General features: G+C 29.5%; 2 long non-coding RNA genes across 2 annotated transcripts; both read left to right on the top strand.

The window, feature by feature from the left end:
• Positions 1-4731: 4731 nt before the first annotated feature.
• On the top strand, positions 4732-5834 carry LOC107900313 (uncharacterized). The gene is made up of 2 exons (XR_001684881.2): positions 4732-5253; positions 5565-5834. It is a non-coding gene; the product is annotated as an uncharacterized lncRNA (long non-coding RNA).
• A 4245-nt stretch (positions 5835-10079) lies between these two features.
• Positions 10080-12209, top strand: LOC121218270 (uncharacterized). Its single transcript, XR_005914446.1, has 3 exons — positions 10080-10298; positions 10798-10892; positions 11746-12209. It is a non-coding gene; the product is annotated as an uncharacterized lncRNA (long non-coding RNA).
• Positions 12210-21675: the final 9466 nt, after the last annotated feature.

Below are 21675 nucleotides of genomic sequence, written 5' to 3'. Positions count from 1 at the left end.
CATTTAATTCATATGAGTCAATTATAATGTGATATTGAGTTTTACTTGGTGAATTTTAGTTAATTGAATAAATAGTTAAGTATAAGTGGTTGTTCCGAAAATCAAGTGGTTTCGAAAAATGAGATATCGAGACCTCGTTTCTGAAAACCGAGCCTGTAAATATTTTTACTAAATATTGAGATATTATTTTGTTATGTGAAAGTTCGGTTTAAGAATTTTAATGTTTAGATAATTGATTAATTAAAAAGGACTAAATCATTAAAGTCGTAAAACTTAATCGCCTATTGAATTATAATGATTAAATGGCTTAATTAACTTAACTGGAAGATTTTATATGGCAAATATGCCATTTTTATTTAATGGGACGGTTAGTGGGTGTATTTATACATTTTATACATTAGTTTTAAATGTTAAATTAATTAAAATATAATAAAGCATAAAACATAAAATAAAATAAAATAAAATAAAAACCATCTTCCTCCATTGAAAGAGCTTAAGTTTCGGAAATGGTTTAGCACTCTTGCATGGTAAGAATTTTTGACTCATTTTTAGTAATTTTTATATTTTTGAGATCATTATAAATAGGTCCAGTTAATCCGTAACTTCGTTTTTAAAACTGTTAAGGATTTTAGATTTTACCATTGATGAATCTTTGTTATTTTTTCTGTTAAATTATGGATTTGAAGTATTGGTTGTTAGTTATGATTAGTTTGTAAAGTAATTTTTGATAGTTTTAATGAAAGGATTAATTTGATGAAATGTTAAAATTGAATGAAATTTTTGTAAATTTTTAATAAATAAGTATTAGAGAAATTTTTTTAAATTTGGAATTTTGGGATTATGGACTAAATTGTGAGAAATGTAAAAGTTCAAGGAAAATTATAAATAATGAAAACTTAAGGGTCATATGCATAAAATTGAGTTTGGATGTGTATTTAAATTTGATGAGATTGAATTTAATTATTATAGATCAAGATTTGATTCGTATGGAGGATAACCAAGGACAAATGGAAAATGTTGGATTAGTCCCTACAAGTAAGTCGTTAGCATATTCTAGGTAAGTTCATAGAATTATTGAATAAGTTCATATTAGCAAGATTTAGTTCTTCTCCAACACGTAAACATTGGAATGAAATTAAATATGTATTTAGATATCTTAAAGGGGCCATTGATATAGGGTTATTTTATTCAAATGATTCAAAGTCCCTATTAGTCGGCTATGTTGATGCTGGATATTTATCGATTCACATAAATGTCGATCTCAAACGGGATATTTATTTACATGTGAAGGTACTACCATATCATGGCGTTCAACAAAGTAGACATTAGTTGCTACCTCTTCAAATCATGCTGAAATAATTGCAATGTATGAGGCAAGCCAAAAGTGTGTTTGGTTAAGGTTATTAACCCAACATATCTAGAAGATATGTAATTTGCCTTTACAGGAAAATATGCCAACTATTTTATACGAAGATAATGCAACATGTATAGCTCAATTGAAGGGTGGTTACATCAAAGGTGACAGAACAAAACATATTTCACCAAAATTATTCTTCAATCATGATCTTGAGAAGAAAGGTGACATAGAAGTTCAACAAATTCGTTCTAGTGATAATTTAGCAGATCTTTTTTATCAAGGCATTGCCAACTTCAACATTTGAAAAACTACGAGACAAGATTGGAATGCGTCGACTCAAAGATATAATGTGATGTTGCCATTAGGGGGAGTCTAAAACACGTTGTATTCTTTTCCTCTAACCAATGTTTTGTCCCACTGAGTTTTCCTAGTAAAGGTTTTTAACGAGACAACTTGTAATAAGAGATTGTATACTCTTTTTCCTTCATTAGGTTTTTATCCCACAAGATTTTTCCTAATAAAGGTTTTAATGAGATACATTTTTATTTAAAAGACATCCAAAGGTGAATATTATAAATACATTAAATGGATGTTTATAACCCCTTTAAACATTTATTAAAGTAACGAGATAAAGCTCTTTGCTTCATTTATAACCATGAGATGATTAAATGGAGTAATTAAGAAAACTTAATTCACATTTATTGATTGAATGTAATACATTTATTAATTGAATGTAAAGGAACTTATAAATAACACCTCGAAAGTGAAAATTAAATAATGAAAATTCTCCCGTATTTTTCATCCACATTATATTTATTATTGTTATTTTATTAATTTTTCTATGACAAATAAAAGAAAAAAATTAAGTTATTTTCTATAAAATAACCATTTTTGTTTAATTTTAATATTAAAAAAATTAATTTATTATTGTTAAATATTAAAGTAAAATATAAAAAAGTATTAAATTTTGTCTTCAAATTATTTTAAATTAAAATTGAATAGAAAAATTCAGTCAAATAAAAAGTAATGAATAAATTTAATATAAAGTTAAAGTATAGTGATAAATTTACCTATAGTTCATAAAATAGTGATAATTTTCTATTTCTACATAGTATCAAATTTGAATATTAACCCTATATTTTATTCTTATAAAATATTTCCTCTAACATGTTAATAGCCAACAATGTGCTTTTCACTATTCTGATTGCATCTGCTATTTACCTATAACTATCATTTGCTTCAAAAATATTTGCTACCATGATTTAAGTTTTGCATTAAAGAATAGAAGAAAATAGTAATTCACTTTCTTTTTAGAAAAAATAATTTGAGTTATGAACTTGTTGTTTAACAATAGTGTTAATTAATAATTTTAAATGTTAATTAAGTCTTAACTCGACTGGCATGATATTATTGCCAATGCAACAAGACGTCGGTTCGAGTGCGCTGAAGCGTCATTATCTCCCTATTTATGAGTTGGGGAAGAGTTATGGGTAGTTCTAAGTATTGTGTCAAAAAGAGAAGATATGATCCGGATTATTCAAAAGATTTTAATAATTTTAATTATTTTTTAGAAAATTGTTTTTAAATGTCTCTATCTTAATTATAAATTGCTTATTTAAAAAATAATTCAAATAAGTTAATTGGATATAAGGTTTTCTTGGAAAATTATAAATATTATTTATTAAAAATTAAGAAAATAATTATTTTTTTTCTATACAAGAAAATAATTGTTTTAAAACATATTAAAAACTGTTTTTAAATTCAAATTATAGATAATATTTTTAAAAAATATAGATTAAAATTAGTTTCCTTTAAAAATATAAATATAATTTACTATAGAAATGTTTTTTGGTAACTATCTTAAACTAAAAAATTGTAACTTTTTTCTTAACACTTTTAAAAATTATGTTTATGTTGTAAAAAAATTAAATTTTGAAATAATCTTCAATTTTTATTTATGCAAAAACATTCAATATTTTTGAAAACGGTTTTTTTAGAAAAAAAATCAAATAAAGTAAATGTTGATTAAAAAGGTTTTAAAATCATATGAAGATGGATTAAGAATTAAAATTAAGTAAATATTAATTATAAGTGTCGAAACCGTTTTTTTTAAAAACAAAAAATTTTGTTGTCGACTTTAAAATAAAAAATTAGAGTCGCCACCGATCCTTTATTAAGGTGTGATCGGCTCACCTTAAAAAATTATTTTGGTCTACGAATTTTGAGAAAACGAGTTCGGGAGTCGGTTACGCACGAGGAAGGGTTAGCACCCTCGTGACGCCCAAGATCGGTACCAAATTGATTATTTAATGTCTTAGTGTCGAAGGTTAAAAAGATTTTAAAATCAGCTCAAACGATGGAATTTGAAAAAGGATAATCAATTGTTCAAGTCATGTAAAGAAATCGAGTCCCAATACGTTAGGGTACAATTCCTCATAATCCCCGAACTTTGAATATCACTTTATTTTATGTGAAAATCTTCATTTTGAGAAAGTAACATGCCACACCCAATACGTTAGGACACAACAAGTTAAGTTCCCAAAAATGATTTTTGTACTCATGCACTTTGAATAAAGAATATCCTCGGTTATTTAAGATTAACAAATAAAATCAGAACCCAATACGTTAGGGCTCAATTTCCCTCGAAAATCCCAAACTTCGAATATTGCCTTTATTCAAAAAAAAAACCTTTGAATCAAGAAAATAACTTTGATGCATGGTTAAAGCCAAAATATATTTTCAAAAAGGGTAAGTTAAGGTTAATGTACAATGTGAAACAAAACTTTAATGTAAAACATATATGAATATGTATTTACAATATATATACAAGTACAATATACAAGCAAATTCGAAAATATGAGTGGGCGCATACTTAACACATAAATATAAGTGTACATATAAAAAGGTAAGTGAAGAAATATATACAACAAGCTTATAATAATTTCTAAAAATATGCATGTATATATGTAATGAAAATTGTAAAAATAAAATAAAAGTATGAAAATATGCAAATGTGTACATATTTACAAAGGCAAGAAACATGAAATGTGTAAGTATATATACATAGGCCAATCGTGAAAATTCATATACGTATATATTCAAATACATATATATGTACAATATGCAAATAAAATAATGGGATACATGAACTAACAAAAAAAATATTTATAATAATTAAAAAATGAATAGTGTATGTAAAAAAAAATCTTTTAAAAAAAATGTATGTATATATATTTATATGTATAAAAAACTATGAAAACAAAGTAATAATACAATGTGCATACAATAGATATATATATTTAAAATATTAAAGTATATACATATTAAGATGCATATGCGCATAATAATAATAATATATAGTATTAGAGTAGTAAATAAAATAAAACAAAATAATAGTATGGCGTAATTGTAATAAAAACTAAAAAATGGGCTAAATTGAATTAAAAACGAAAAAATGGGGGTAATTTAAAAGAAATTAAAAAAAATAGGACCAACTTGATTGCGCAGGAAACAATGGAGAACCAAAAGGGGAATTAATCCCTCCCTCCTACATGCTGCGCAGCACTGGATTAAATTATCACGCGGGTAAAATATTTGGGCCAAATTTTAAGGAGGAAAAAGAACTTGATTAAAACGCGTCACAAAAGGGGGAGGGCTAACTGCGCAATTTCCCCATTTAGGTGGAGATGCGCGGACCCCCCCAAAGCTAAACGGTGCCGTTTCTTGTTTCTTCTTTAGGTTTTAACAACAAAAATCAGAAGTTAATTTTGTTTCCCCCTTCAGCAAAGGAAACAGTTTCCTTAGGGTTTCTTCAACCCCCAAATGCCGCCGTTCAGCCTTATGCTAGAGCCCCGATCACGACGAAGCCGGCAACAACTGGGTGACTCCAACGAAAGGTCTGTTTTCCTTTTCTTTTTCTTTGTTATTTTATACGAAATAAAATGAAAAAAATAAAAGAAAATAAAAACATAAATAAACAAATAAACGGACACTGCGAAGTGAAACAAAGAAGAAATCACCTATGCAAAAACAAGTTTGATCTCTCTATTTTCTCTCTATTTCTTTGCATATATTTTCGACTGAATCCCCCCCCCCATTTTTTACAGATTTTTCAAGGCTTTAAATAGCCGAAAAATGGAAAAAAAATGAACAAATCCAAAAAGAATCTATTCTGTTTTTGTTGGCATATTTGCGTTCGTTGCTGCAGGTACTGCGTGCGGGGAAGGCGCGAGATTCGCGGCGGCGAGGGGCGCGATGTGCGGGATCGACGAGCGCAACGCGCGGGAGCAGTTGCAGCACCAGTTGCTGCGGCGCTGAGGCAGGGGCTGTTAGGGTTTCTGAAATTTTGACGTTTTTTGGGCTGGGGTCTGAAAATTAGTTGTTGGGCCTGGGCATTATTGGGTTTGTACAATAAGGATTCAGATTTTAATTACTTTTAAGAATTATTAAAATAATAGAATTTATAAATATTTTGAAATATACAAGTAATTCATGTTTTAAAACTAATTTTAAATATCATGTTATTTATTAATTTAAGTTTATTTTAAATATTAATTTATATTGATTATAATACAAACTATAAATATTTTACAAATTAGAACATTTCTTATATGTTACAGAAATTTTAACTATTTTAAACAAATATATACAACTAAACTCTTCATCAACGGGATAAGAAACTAGTAATAAAATTAAATTTAATTACTGCATATTTAAATAAATACAAGTAAATTTAAATCTGCAAGTAAAATTTTGGAAGAAAAAAATAATAAATCATTCTCTAAGTGCCTTTCAAAATAGAAGTATGAGGTTTTCGAAATTGAAAAAATAAATATATTAAAAGTAAAATGTACACATCACCCAAACCCAATGAAAAAGCATAGTGGTTTTGAAATGCTGTATATCACGTTGCCTTTGATTTCAAGAGGATACTGATTTGCTTTATATCCCCAAGATGAGTTTTAACCACAAATGGGCAAGACCAATACAAAAGCAATCAAGTGCTGATCAGACTTCAACCTTGGGGAGGGGTTCACTTTTGTTTATCTCATCTTACGTTTTAGTTATTTATATTTTAAATATCACATTTTAGTCATTTACATTAACATGTTGTAACATCTTAGTCACTAAGTCGTTAATTGTCGTTAACGGTGTAATGACGTGGCATGTAATAACGGTGTAATGTCGTTAACATCTTAGTCACTAAGTCAAACAAAAATTTTAGGTTAAATTATACAATTGGTCCCTATATTTTTTCGTTTTGAGTAATTTAATTTTTTTTATTTTATATTTTTTTAACTTTCCTTTTTTTTTCATTCTCTTTTGCTTTTCTTTCTGTTTTCCTCATTTCTCTATCTCTTTTAATGTAGTTTTTTTTTTAAATTTTCTATTTGTTAAAACATTTTTATGTTTATGAAAAAAGAAAAGGCGAAAGCTGAAACCAAAATAAAACTTGCTTCATTTATTCTCACCCAACAATTATAAACCCTCACCGTCCATCATTGTTTTAACGAATCAATTTTGATCTCTCAATGACCTAGTCCACAAGCTCATCTCACTCGAAGACCTTGCCAGTCGTGACTTATAGTAGTCCACCCTCAACAAAATTTCCTAAGCCCGTTCCCTTGACCTCCTAACCAACCCCCATGACCACCTTATTTATCTTACCTACAACATTCTTGCCCTCCCGAAAGTACGTTGTTTCACGAATTCTTAAAATGAGATCTACACTCTCAATGACTAAAACGACTTTCATAAGAAACTTACCTTCAACTTTACCCAAACCAATTTGGTTCCATGCTCCCTTTCTCTCTTCAGTTTATCCATCATCGGCTTCCAATCAAGCTTGCTTGGGAATACCTAAGAAGGTTTAGATCAATTTTATTGTTTGCCTAATTTTATTCGTCAAAAAATAAAAGAAAATAAAATGAATAATCTACACGATTCTATAAAATTTCGAAAAAAAAATTGTTTTGAATATAAAGAATTCAATTTATATTTAGATTTGATTAAGGATATAATTTTTTATATTGATTTGTTAGATCCAATTTTAATTTCAAAATTAGGTTATATTCAAATAGAGATTTGATTAAGAATGATTGGTATTCGATTTTGAGTGAAATTCAATTTAAGAATCATGTGAAAGAATCAAAGACTTGGTTTATTTGGTGGGTAAAGATTATGTTTCTGTAGTGAAGAATATGAGAAGAAAGACAAATAAAAGGGAAGAAGAAAAGGAAAAAAAATAAAAAAATTAAAAGTATAGGGACAAGTTTTAACAAATGGAAAACATAGAAAAACTACGTAAAAGAAATGGAGAAGGGAGGAAAATAGAGGGAGGTGAAGAGAACGGAAAATAAAGAAAAAAAAAAGAAAGTTTAAAGAACATAAAAAAATTAAATTGCTCAAAACGAAAAAAAAATATAGGGACCAATTGTATAATTTAATCTAAAATGTTCATTTGAAATGATGATTTAATGTGTCATGACAGCTTACCGTTACACCGTTAACGGCAATTAACGCTAAGTGACTAAAATATTACAACATGATAACATAAGTGACTAAAACGTAGCATTTCAAACATAACTGACTAAAATGTAACATGAAACAAACAAAATGACTATTTTGGTAGTTTACTCATGTGAAAATATATGTGCAAACTTTAGATTAAATGGTCTAATGATAACGCAACACGTGTACATTTTATTTTTATTTCTCTCTTGTTCTTTTTTAATTTGTCACGTCAAATTTTTGGATGGAAAATGTTAATATCGTTAATTATTATCCTTAGTTGCTCAATTTTGAAATTGACAGTAACTAAATTATTCCAAATCTTTTACAGTGATTAATTTGCTCAAATTTAAAATTGAGAAAGATTTTACCATTAAAATTTGTGTAAAATTTTAATTATAATGATAAAAATATTTAAAAATAAACTTAGATTATAAATGGATATTTTAAAATTTCCTTCAATTTATCTCTTACGTTATTTAGTAAGAACAAAAAACAACAAATAATAATACAAATATTTGTAAAAAATACCCTAAGTGAACATTAAAGACATAAAAATAAACATATTAAAAAAATTAAAAGATAGTATTTATAGAGTTAGGGGTGGGTAATTAAAATAAAAATAATTATAATTTAAATATTGAAATATTATTGTGAGAAATAATAATGATTTTAAAACTTAAATATAATAAATGTTAAGACCTTATCTAATATAATTTTTTGAAATATATCTAATCTAATAGATGATAACAAATTAAAAACAACATTCATAATAAATTTGAAAAATCTAATCTAATTGATAATGAAAAATTAAATACGAGATATGGCATAAAAAGAGAGAGAGAAAATATACTTGATTATTTGAAATATCTAATCTAATAGATAATTTTATTTTTAAATAAATTCTAATATGTGTTTGATTATTTAATTATAGATAATAAAACTTTGGTTTTAAATTTAAATGGATTTGTTTAAATATTTGACTTATTCAAATTTATTTTTTCATAATATTATTTAACATAATATAAATATATAATAATTATTTTTAAAGTTATTTGAAAATAATGACAAAATCTAACTAATAGATAAATTAGTAATTTTAAAAATACTTCTTTTAAGAAATTTATAATTAATTTTTAAAATTTTTTATGTTAAAATCAAATTTTAAAATAGATAATAGGCTAAAAGGTCTTAAAAGCCAATAAACTTTTTCCAAAAAAAAAATTTGATTAAGCCCTGAAACTTTTTTTTTACACTCAATTAAGTCATTGAACATTAAAATTGCAATCAATCAATCCCTTTGACACCGAGAAAAAAATAAATCAATCCCTTTGACCATTAAAGTTAATGGTCACAAAGTAACAACAACCTATTTTTTGGGTGTTCTCGACACGTGGCACACCAAGATAGTTCTACATTGTGAAAACTAATATTTTATATTAAAAATCATAAAAATTATAGAGATTCATAATATATATAAAGAATTATAAAATATTTAAAAGGTTCAAATTTATATAAATTATAAAAATGTAAAAATCATGAAAAATGTATATAAAATATAGAAAATTTTTATAAAGTTATGAAAATATAAAAAAGTGTACAAAATTATACGTATTCCATACCTCGGCCTGACCAAAGTGTTTTATGGGTAAACCTAGTTGTTTCTCCACTTCCGCACAGAACTCTTTAAATTTATCAAAGATTTCACTCTTGTAGTGCATTAGATATACATGCCCATATCTAGAATAGTCATCAATAAATGTTACATAATACTCATAATCAGCTCTTGCACTAACATTCACAAGGCCGCATATGTTAGTGTGCACAAGTTCTAGGGATTATTTGTCCCTCGTTTCTTTTGAATTAAAAGATTGCTTAGTCATCTTACCTTCCAAGCAAGATTCACATTGTGGAAGATCAACTTTTTTAAGTTGTCACACCCCAAAATTAGATCTAGAAGTTTCGAGGGTAAACTTGAAATTTTGGCTACGAATGAGTTCAAAAATTTTGAAGTACAGTAACCCAGAAATATATTCGACTACGGCTTTTTGGAAATTAAACATTTTTTTGAAAATAATGCAGAAAAGACCTTTAATTTTAAAATGTAGACTATTTTGAAAATTGGGTTAAATTTGAGAACACACAAAGGTAAATATACCAAAATTTTAAAAATTTCCCTATTTTCCCCGATCTACAGGAGACTCACGAAACTTTTTTCTTCCCCACTTGTTTTGCCATCCCTTGAAATCCCCAAGCACCATTCATCTATTTTGATCTTCATCACTTCAATTCTTTTGATTTTCATCATCCTCCAAGCATTAAACCTCCCTAGAATTCCATAAAGAGCACCAAAAACACCATTAATTTTGCTATCGTTCAACTTGCGGATTTTCTTGGATTTGCACCAAACGTTCATTTTTCCCAAACCAAGGTAAAGTTTCAATTTCCTAATAGTTTGTTATGAACTCTAGCTATTTAAATCGAGTTTTTATCTATTGAATTAAAGGCTTTGTGTAAATGTCAAAATTTAGGGGGTTAATGGTGAAATTTGAGATTTTGAATGAAATAGATGTTTCGAAGTGTTTTTCAACTCTTTTTGATGTGATTAGAAGGTTTCTAAACACTCCTTAAAGTTTTGTTAAAAGTTTTTAAGGTTTTGTTAAGTTTTCATGAAAAATGGTCATTTCGGAACCAAGATTATGAGTAGTTTAGAGTGGTTTGAAGGTTGAAAATCATTCTTAGGTAAGTAATTAGATTGTTGGAATTGGTTTTAAGCAAAGGGAATGTGTAGGAATTGAGATTTTTGTGTTTTGGCTAAGCTAGCCGAAAATTTCAGTTCTAAGAGGAACTAGCTCAGGCTTGCGTATTTGGTTGATTTAGGTGAATCTATGGCTGAATATTAATTGTGTTTGTTGTGTGGTCTATTTTAGGTGAATATTCGGAACCGTTGTAGCCTTCGACGAGCAAGGCGAAAGGAAAGGAAAAGCTAGTTTAACCTTTCGGCGACTAGGCGAAAGCGCAAATGGTGAGTATTTGGAATCGCTGCTTGTAGACACGATTCATAGTGTTAAAAGTGAGCTTAGAATTAGCCAAAACCCTTATCCTAAGTTCTGAGTGTAAGCTTTCTTATTTCCCTCATTAATTTTGCGAGATATGTGATTATGCAATGTGGATTGAGTATTATGATGTGTTAATGAGATATGAGTTATATGTTTGTGATAGCTATTGTGAAAAGTATTAGTTGTGGGCATGATAAACATGTTGAATGACAGTGATGATGTTGTGTTAGTGATGTAAATGTGCAATGAAAGTGTGCAGAAAGCGGTAAGTATATATGTGTTTTATTGTAGATATTTTTGCCTTGTGACCTTTTGAGACCGTTGGATATAGTTGGCATGCTATAGGATTTGTGAGCACTCACCCTTGTGTTGTGATTTGGGGCATTGAGGCCCAAGATAATTTTTGAGAGATAAGGGAATGTGAGCTCAGCTCCATTCACTAAGATATGTTGGTTTGTTGAAGAGTGTTAACTAAATGCTATGCTTTTGGGATATGTTCGACTCTTCAAGTTAATGGTGTGTTGGAGATCCGTGTATCCAATGTGTGGCGATAGAGCCCACTTTTATGTTTCATAGCCTCAAGTGTCAATTTATCATTAAATGAAATATTATGAAATATGATGTATGTCTATTTATGTGATTACAAAGTTAGATGAGTTGATAGTTGATGCGTGAAAATTTTAGTATTCACTTTAGTTAAATATGTATGAAATTGTGCTTTAGATGTTCTCATTTAACATATGATATCATGTTTATTGGTAGTTTTTCCAATCATTCACTGAGTTTGTTGCTCACACACTCTTTCCTAAACCTTTGTAGATAGCTAGTGTTTCCGGTGTGGGCAGTGCGAAATTTCAAGGAAGTGATCCAAGTTAGGCTTTAGTATTCAAGTAGATGATATTATTTTTATTCTTTGAACTGTGGTAATAAAGGTAATGTGGTAGAGTTTTTGGTTAATTATTATTATATCTTAAATGGTTGTTTTGATTTTATACTAAAAAGATTTGATGGTTGTTGTTATTATATTATTGGTTTTGTTTTGGTTTAAGTTATTGATGTTGTTTTGAACTGCAAGTATGGTCATTTTGATGTGGAATAATGAATTTGTGGATGCATGCTGAAGTTGAAAATGTTTGACTGTTTTATATGCCTTGTTTTACAGTGATTTTGGACGAAATGTATAGAGGTATCGATATTCGATGCATAAGTATCGATACCTCCATGTTCTAACGATTGTGCAAGAAATAATAGCTCATTTCAGTATTGATACCAGTTCTCGAGTATTGATACTCGGGGTAAAAATATAGATACTTTTAAATTGTATCGATATATTGTTGGGTTTTAAATTTTGAAGAAAAACAGAATGTTAAAAATGTACCGATTTTCCAAACAGTATCGATACCCATTTTGAGAAATATCGATACCAGTGAGTGTGTATCGATACCTACGTGACTTATTTGGAAATTTTTATTAAGTGGTCCTTAAGCATGTTTTTAACTTGTTTTAAGGTCGTTTAATGTATGTTTAGTAAATTTTAATGCCGCCTAGAGTATTTTAAACTTAAATATTCTATAAGTGCTTAGGTGTGGTGATGATTGTATGAAAATGAGACCGTGTGGAATGTGTGAATTTGTGACATTTGGTGTAGCATCCTGTTGCTCGAGCTCAACGACTGGGCTGGATATAAGGTGTTACATAAGCGAATTTAAGTTGTTGTCTTTCACAAGTCTAAGGATTCTTTCTCACTTAATATGACTAAGTCTCAAATGTCAAAGGTACGCCTCATTAGAGTGAGAAGTTTTAAGTTGTGTACATATTTGGTGTGATAAAATAGAGATGATTTAACATCCATCCATTATAGATAAGATTGTGTTTTCTAAATATTGCAATTCCATTATTAAAAGTTACGATCAAGTTGTCTTTATATAAAGATGCAACGGAAATTAAATTTCTTTTGAAACTTGGTACATAGAAAACATATCTTAAAATAATCTTCCTAAAATTATAAAAATAAAGATGTACATCTTTCATTGCTTTAGTTGCCACACTTATATTGTGGTCTATTGAATCCTCTACTAAATAAGCTTTACTCATCAAGAGTTACATACATTTTCCTTTGGTAGCCAGGTATTCCTTCCACTCTTTACAGTTTGTCGTGAAGTGCCCTTTTATTACTATAAAAGAAGCATTTCGACTTAGATAAGTCTTTAGGCTTTTTGGTTCTCTTCCTTTCCACTTATGGTGGCCCAGAAACCTTAACATTACCTTTCTTAGCACACTTTCCCTTTCCTTTTGAGGAAGTTGTGATAACTATGTTTGCTTTTGCTCTTCAGACTAGCTGACCGCCATTCAACATCAACTCATACGATTGTAAATCCTTCATGAGTTGTGTAAGCGTTAGGTTTTTTTTTCAAGGTTATATGTGGCCTGAAAGCCAACAAAATCCTTCGACAAGTTCTTAAACACCATCCCAATTTGAGTGTTCTGGTCCAAATTGGCCTCATTGTCCAAAGCATCAGCAAAGTATCCCATAAGAGTAACCTTCTGATATTTGGCTGGAGCGTCGTACTTTTGTTAAGCATGTTGAAAAATCGAGTTTGGAAAACACAGCAAAAAATAAATTTAGGGAAAAACTAGAGTTTTATTTTTTTTTCCAAAACAAGAACTTGGTTCTAATATCTAAAACAATAAACACTTAATCAAAGTTGTACCTTTTCAATTTATCAAGGATGACCGCTTCGATCGAGTAGTCTTCTCCACTATCCTTGAGCTTACGTCTACTGAGTCTAGGCTCGCTTCAAATCAGAAAGTTTTTCACAAAAATTACCAATGGGGTAATTTCTCAATTTCTCTAAACTTTTGGATCAAGTTGTAAATAAGAATAATATTTTCAGAAATTTTCTGAAATAAATTATTCAGAGAAATTTTTCTTTAAAACTTTCACTTGAATTTAAGTGTGTGTAAACAATAACTCAATGCTCTCTTTATAGAGGGAGAGTTTAAAGAGTTTAACTATGATTAAACTTAATCACTTTAATATTAAATTAATATAATATTTATCTTGATAAATATTATAATAAATTTAATATTAAATCTTATTAAATAAATAGAATATTTATCTATAAGATAAACATTAAATTAAATTTAATATTAAGATAATAAATTTAATATTAAATTAATAAAATACTATTAAGATAATTATTTAATTTAATTTAATATTTTTTAAAGGTAAATTCATTAATTCATTCAATGAATAGAACCATACAATTCATGGGGAAAAATAGTAAAGACTCGTCGTAGATAATGAAAGACAAGCTCCATCAACACAACAAAGACTTTAGCCTCAGCATCAATAGAACATTATGACACATTGACAATTGGCTTTGTCGCAACTCAAGCACGACACATTTGGAGTGATTGTAAGCATTTAATACGATAAGAAAATTAACCCTAGATGGTTCAAAGTGGCGAGCAAAAATTGACAAAAGAATCGAGCATTCACCAAGCTAGAGAGGACGACAACAAAATCATCCCTAAAGTCACTTGTAAAATTAAGATTACATGCATATGCAAGACTAACAAACGAGCTATAAGAGCAGACAAAAATTCCTAAAACTGAAGACTTATTAAACAATGAAAAACAAACAAAAAACATATAAAACTTAAGACATCAAAGATCCAAATTGACTCGTGAAATCACTTATTATTCTAAAATACTCTTAAAACAAAAACAAATTAAGAAGCTGATGAATAGCCACCCACTTTCCAAGAAAACTACTAGTGGCCGGTGGAGTTTTAGCAAACAACAGGCATCGTCATCTGTCCGTCACAACTTGTGAAGACAACAAAGATACCTACAAAATATATCTACAAAATATATAGTAAAAGGACCAAAATGGTAATTAAACCATGGTCAAAAAGTCCAAGTGATGGTGACATGATTAAATCCACTAACCTTTGGGCTATTTGCTTATTTAGTCCTAATTAGTTTAGGATTAAATTGAAATTAAGCTTGTTTAGTCAATAATTAAAAATAATTGAAGGACCAATTGTACAATTGCACCCTCCTTAAATGTCAAATGGTATGAATGGTGTGGAATTCTAGTTTGTGGCTAATTGCTATTAGGTCCTTATTGATTAGTAATTAAAGAAAAATGGCTAAATTATAAAAGTCGTAAAACTTAATTACTATTAGTTTATTTGAGTTAATTAGTTATTAAACCATGAGATTAAAATGGTAGTTAATCCATAATTAAACATGGTGAGTGGTGGAATTTGTCTTTAGTGTAAAAATAATATTAATTTTATATTTTAAAGTATTAGTAAGTTAAGTTAAAATAAATGAAAAAAAGAAGGAAAGAAATACCATTTTTATTTCTTATGTTCTTCTTCCCCAAGCCGAAACAATATAGCTAGGGATTAGAAAGCTTTGGCCAAGCTTAGGCCCGTCGATAGGTAAGTTGTTTGTTTTTAATATTTTTTATGTTTTTGATCTCATATTAGCTTGATCTAGCTAACTTGGGGACTAATTTGCAAAAGTGTCAAATGTTATGAGTTATGCCATTGATGAGTTTTATATTTTCTTGAAGTTTTATGAAAGATTATTGAGTTTGGTTGCCATATAGGACTATTTTGTAAAGTAGTTTTTTTTATTTTAATGTTCAAGGACTAAAATATGAAAATAGTAAAAATACAAGGATTTGATGCAAAATAATAGCAAGTATGGGCTGTAATAAAGGGGTTAGCAAATCGACTAAGCTTAGATTTAATAGAAAATGGTTAAATTGCATGATTTTGACCTAAGGACTAAATTGCATAAAAATGAAATGTTTGGGGAAATCTATAAAAATGTAAAAGGGACTTAATTGCATAAAATGAGTTAATCTTACTGTTGAGATTAGTTAATTGAATGAAAATATTATTTTAGATCAAGAACGAGTGGAAAACCAATGAAAAGAGAAAATTACTGAATAGTCACAGTACCTTTGTCATTACTGAATTTATTTAGGTAAGTTCGCTTGGTTAATTCTATACGTTTTAAATTTATATATTAAATGAAATTTATCTATTGATTTCTGATTAATGTGTTGATATATGATAATCGAGAACTGAAATAATGTTTGATAAAACACAAGTTACTATTAATATCTCCTGAGCCGATGAACGTATGATAAAGTACATTGGCATGCCAATAGGTTATTTTGCGCGCAATACGGGCTTGATATGAGATGTGGTGAGGATTCCTGTATATTTTCCTATTCACTAAATATGTCAAAGTTCTGCATTTGTTGCGGATTATCATGTTATATTATAGTGTTTTCTGGCGTGTTATCGGAGACGGATTTTAGCCTACAGGCTAGGCACTTAGTGCCAAGGCGTATTATCGGTTGGATTAACTCATATGAGCGTATGACGTGTTCTCAGATGGTTAACTATGTACTCGTATCCGTATATCTTTCATCAATAATATTCTTACGTTAAACGTCTTGTTATAGAATTGTTAAAAGATTATTCATGAATCTCCTAATAGCATTGTGGCTTGATAATGAATGATCTCATACTTGTTTATGTATAAACTCACCTGTTGTGATCTGTTGCTGACAGGAATTCTATTAAGAACCTTGTTGATAGGAACTCGATTTATTAATCTTGTTATTTAAATTATTATGTTTAATTCAATAAGCTTTATTGTTTAGTCGACGAACTTACTAAGCTTTATAAAAGCTTACTTGTGTTTGTTATGTTTTTTTTTGTAGATTAACATTTTGTGGATAATCGGGCGACCGGATCAACTTGAAGATTCACACTATCCAGGAATCTTTGGTAGATTTTAATTTTGTATGGCTTTTATGGCATTTAGTAGGGTTAATGAAATTGTTATAAGTTTATAGCTATATGTTGGTTGGTCGGTATGTTTTTGCTGATATAAACTTTAGAATTTCCTATAGTATGCCAAGTTAATTCTTAAGTTGTGCTCAATGTCTGATCACACATGGTAGTAATTGGTTTGGATATAGGTATGGTGTTTGAGGTCAAGGTAAGCAAATTCAATGTGTGTGTATGGTGGCTTGTATGTTTGATTTAAGATATGAATATTATAAGTACTATGTGATGTGAATTTGAAAGACAACTTAGTTAAGTTTAGGTGAGCATAATTGGCATGTTTTAGTTGCCCTTGATGTGTTTTAAGGTGTTACAATGTTGAACTTTGGCTATTGTCTTGACTTGTTTCAATAGAAGTCCTCAGGGTAGCGATAGAAGTCTCAGGCCAAAACTACATTGCTCATTGGAATGCGTTATATCGATAAAAGTCCAGGTTGTATTGGTAGAACCCAAAGTTGTATCAGTAGAACTCCCAGTTCTATCGGTAGAATTCTGAAGCATTTTTAAGGTCTTTCCAGTTTTGAGTTCTACCGATACTTGTCCACCTAAGTATCGGTAGAAATCTTTTAGTCTTCAAAAACTCGTTAAAAATTAAATTAATTCAAGGCTCTTTAAAATGTTTATTTTGTCCAACACTTTGAAGAAAAAATTTTAAAGTCCTCGTAGGCTTGATTAGGGCCCATAAATGAATAAATTACTCCGATCTAAATTATTATGAAATTTTGTTAATTAAATTGGAAACTTGATGCTATCTGTTATTAATTATTTTGGATTGTATGGTAATATGTCGTAACCCTAATCCAACGACGGAGATGGGTTATGAGTGTTACAAATACAATCCTATTTTATCACATTGTCACCATTGTGTCTTCTTAATGATTAATATGACCACTATCAACAAATGACTGTGATAAATTGCTCGTTCGAGAACAAGCAACCCGTGGGCATGTTTCATATTTATCAATCCATACAATGCCAATGAGAGGATATAGTCAACTCTTTAATTGAGCTATGAATTCTACTATTACTAGTAAAGCCATGTCATACACAAGTTATGTACCTAACATACCGGCTATCAGCTCGATCATCTTTAGAGCATAAGCCTCCAGTTATATCAAAGTACTTGAGTTACATACGCATTGTTAGTTACTAACTCAAAATTTAGGTAAATCACGCCATGAATGTCACAAGTTAATTTACAAAACGGATTCAAAATTAATTCATCTTGGTTCTAATCCAATATATCATTCTGCCAATGAATATATCTATGTCTCTACTTCTGGAGTCAATTGCTCCGATAGCCAAGACTAGACATCTTCTCAATTGGAATTGTAAACGACATAATAATCCTTTTCATTATTTGAATCAAATGCTCACTTTGATTCTTTTACAGGATTATAGACTCGTTTAGATTATCTACTGAAGTAAGTTGTCTTTGTCATAATGTAAATGTTTTTACAATGCCACTTATCATCAGTTTCAATTTAGAAAATCAATGAGCTAATATTTGTTTGTCACAATTTTGCTATGTATGCAAAATATGAAAGACAGAAATACAAAAAACATAATAGGAAAATATGAAATTTATTTATTCATCGTTCAAATACATTAAAAACAATTACATGTTTACTATAATATGGGCACATTTCTCAATAGTAGATTCCTAAGCCACTTGACCTCTTGCCTGGCTCAGTCAAGAGTTATAAACTCTGATTCTATCATGGAGCGAGCAATACACATTTATTTAACAAACTTCCAAGAAATAGTTACTCCACCCAAAGTGAAGACATGCTACTTGAAAAAGTAACTTTATCAATTACTCGGTTCGTATCACAGCATCCCTCTAGGGCTATAGGGTATCCGACAAATTCCAATTTCTCAGGTATTGTACTTTAATTTCACTCAAGACCATTTGGGGAAAGCTCAACCTTAATAACTAGCATAGTAAATTACAGACCATGACACTCTCCCACTTACTATGTCAATGCCCTCATCGAAATGAAGCCACACTTTTAGTAACATTGTTGCATCAAGTTGACATTTAGTCTCAAGTCCATTTTGGGACTTCAAGGCTCAAGGTTATGATCTATTCAACGCGTATCAGACATAGACTGGAATTTGGTTCGTCTCAATCGTTAGTGTAGTCTTGTTTATGCCAATTCCTCCACCAAACACTTGGATTCAATGCCACAAGACATAATCATCAGGTTACAACCTTGGGGAACTATTAATGGTTTGAACATCTGCCGACTGAATATTACCATGTCTTTGATACTAAAAATAACATCCTTCTGGATGTGGCACTATAACAGCCCGTTTTCCTGTGGTGTCAGAAATAGTGGTTTCAAGACCACAAGTTCGACAAGTAAGTCAGTAATTATTTAATATTTGTGAGTATGTATTAGTGTCATAATAAAATTTGGTTAAGAAATTTTAATATTTAGATAATTAATTTAGTAAAAACGACTAAATTGAAAAAGCTACAAAAGTAAGTCAATAATAGGTTATACATGTTAAATGGATATTAAAACATGAAGTGAGGGTTTTATAAGGTAATTAAACCTTATTTCATTGTAGTGAACGGTTTGGTTTGGTATATCATAAATATTTTGTTAATTTTAAAGGTTAAAAAGATAATTAGGTAATAAATAAACAAAAAACAAAAGATGAAAGTTATCATCTTCTTTGTTTTCTCTTGCCAAAAATTAAAACTTCATGGTTGAGGGAGCTTAAAGAATTGGCCAAGTTAAATTAGTTGCATGATATGTGTTTTTCCATCTGTTTTTCATGAATTTTATGTTTTAACTTAATCTAGCTAACTTAGGGGGTTAATTTGTTAAATGTTTTGGAAGATGTCATTGATGAATGTTATATGTTTTTGAAGTTTAATGGTAGAATAGTATGCTTGGGTGTTAAATAGAAATATTTTGCTAAGTGATTTTGTTTAAGGATTAAATTGAAAATAAAGTAAACATAACATGTTTTTCTTATGAATTCTAGCATGTAATGACTAATTTGGAGTATTAGTAAATTTGGCACAAGGGGTTTAAGGTGTAATAGTGAAAATAAGCTTGTTTTGGTCTTAGGGACCAAATTGAATAAAATGTAAAAGTTTAGGGAAAATGTGAAAATTGTAAATAGGAAGTCATATGCATTAAATTGAATATTATATGAAATTGAGGCTAATAAGTTGAAATAAACTATCTTATAGATCAAGAACAAGTAGATAATCGGGGAAAAATGAAAGTTGTTGACTAGTCCCTGAACTTTTACTATCTCTGCAATCTAGCATTGGTAAGTTCGTTCGGTTTAGATTAGTATAATTCAAAATTTTGAATTGTGGTTGTTGAATATTTTTGGTATATTTTAATTGTTGTAAATTGTTGTGTATTAAGAAAGTAATTGATTTGAACGTTGTTAAACGATGATATGTTTTGAGCCAGATGAACGTAGGATAAAGTACAATTGGCATGCCAATAGGTTATATGGCGTGTTGTACATGATTTACTTGTGATGAGATGATGATTCTTGACTTGTTATTATTCACTTAATATACTGAAGTTCAACATTTGTTGCGAACTATCGTGTTATATTTACAATGATTTTGGCTTGTTACCGGGGGCGGATGTAAAGCCTTCGGGCTTGGCATTTGCTGCCATGCGTGTTTTCAGAGGGATGATAACCTATGGGCTAGGCACTTGGTGCCATGGCGTGTTCTCAGTTGGATTGGCTCGTTTGAGCTTTCTGGCATGTTTTGGGTGGATAACCATGTACTCGTATCTGTTATATCGTTCATCAGGAAAATTTCCAGCGATAGATGACTTATTACTGAATTGTGTAATGGATTGCATGATTTTTCGATATTATTGTGACTTGATATTGAATGATCTCATGTGATTGAATATATTATGCAAATCATATATGTAAATGTATAAAGTCACCTGTTGAATGATTGTCGTTGACAGTATTTATTGTTTGTTAATCTTGTTAATGTAATTGCTTTGTTTATATGGTAAGTTTTATCATTTTAACCATTGAACTTACTAAGCTCTATGGAAGCCTACTCATGTCACTTTTTCTTGTTTCTTTATAGATAACATTTTATGGAGTCGGGTGATCGGATCAAGCTGAAGATCACACTATCTATATATTTACCGGTAATTTTTGACATGTTCATATTTGGATCATATAGCATCTAATAGGTGTGTCTTGTGTATGATTGAGATACTTATTACAAGTGGTACATATTGTACTTGTGTGATGTCATTTAAGTTGGATTTTAGCTTACTTGTGTATATGCCTTTGGTTTTGGTTTGTACAGACTTTTATAAATGTCTTTGGTTATTTGGTACATGCCTCATGGGAGTGTTTGAAATATGGTAAATTAGGATGTGAATGGATTGATTGGATTGGTAGGTTTAGCATATGTTTAATGTATGGAATTGTGATATTTGAATGCAAGTTGTTTGGTTTGTAATGTGGATTTGGTTTGATAATTGAATTGTGGTGTCAATGAGGGTATATTGGTTAGGCACATAGGTTGAATGTGTTGGTATGTTTTGAGTATGTTTGAATGTGTTTTAAAGGTATGAAAATGATTATTTTTGGTTTGCCTTGGTACTTAAGGTTTGAGTGAAAAGTTTTGCCTTGTTTAGGAAGTGACTTAAGGTGTACACGGCTTGGGACATGAGCTGTCACACGACCGTGTACCACATATGGTTACACCACATGATCGTGTGTCATCTTGATTTTAAGTACAAGATTTTTCATATAACATCAAGCTGTTACACGGCCTAAAGACACAGCCTTGTGACCTTATTTTGAATACTCACACGCCTTGCGATACGACCGTGTGACATTATTTCA

Source organism: Gossypium hirsutum, chromosome D06 (genome assembly GCF_007990345.1).
Source record: "Gossypium hirsutum isolate 1008001.06 chromosome D06, Gossypium_hirsutum_v2.1, whole genome shotgun sequence".
In the NCBI taxonomy this organism is placed as follows: domain Eukaryota; kingdom Viridiplantae; phylum Streptophyta; class Magnoliopsida; order Malvales; family Malvaceae; genus Gossypium; species Gossypium hirsutum.
The sequence above is the reverse complement of the archived record's forward strand: the minus strand, read 5'-3'. Positions and strand labels throughout refer to the sequence as shown.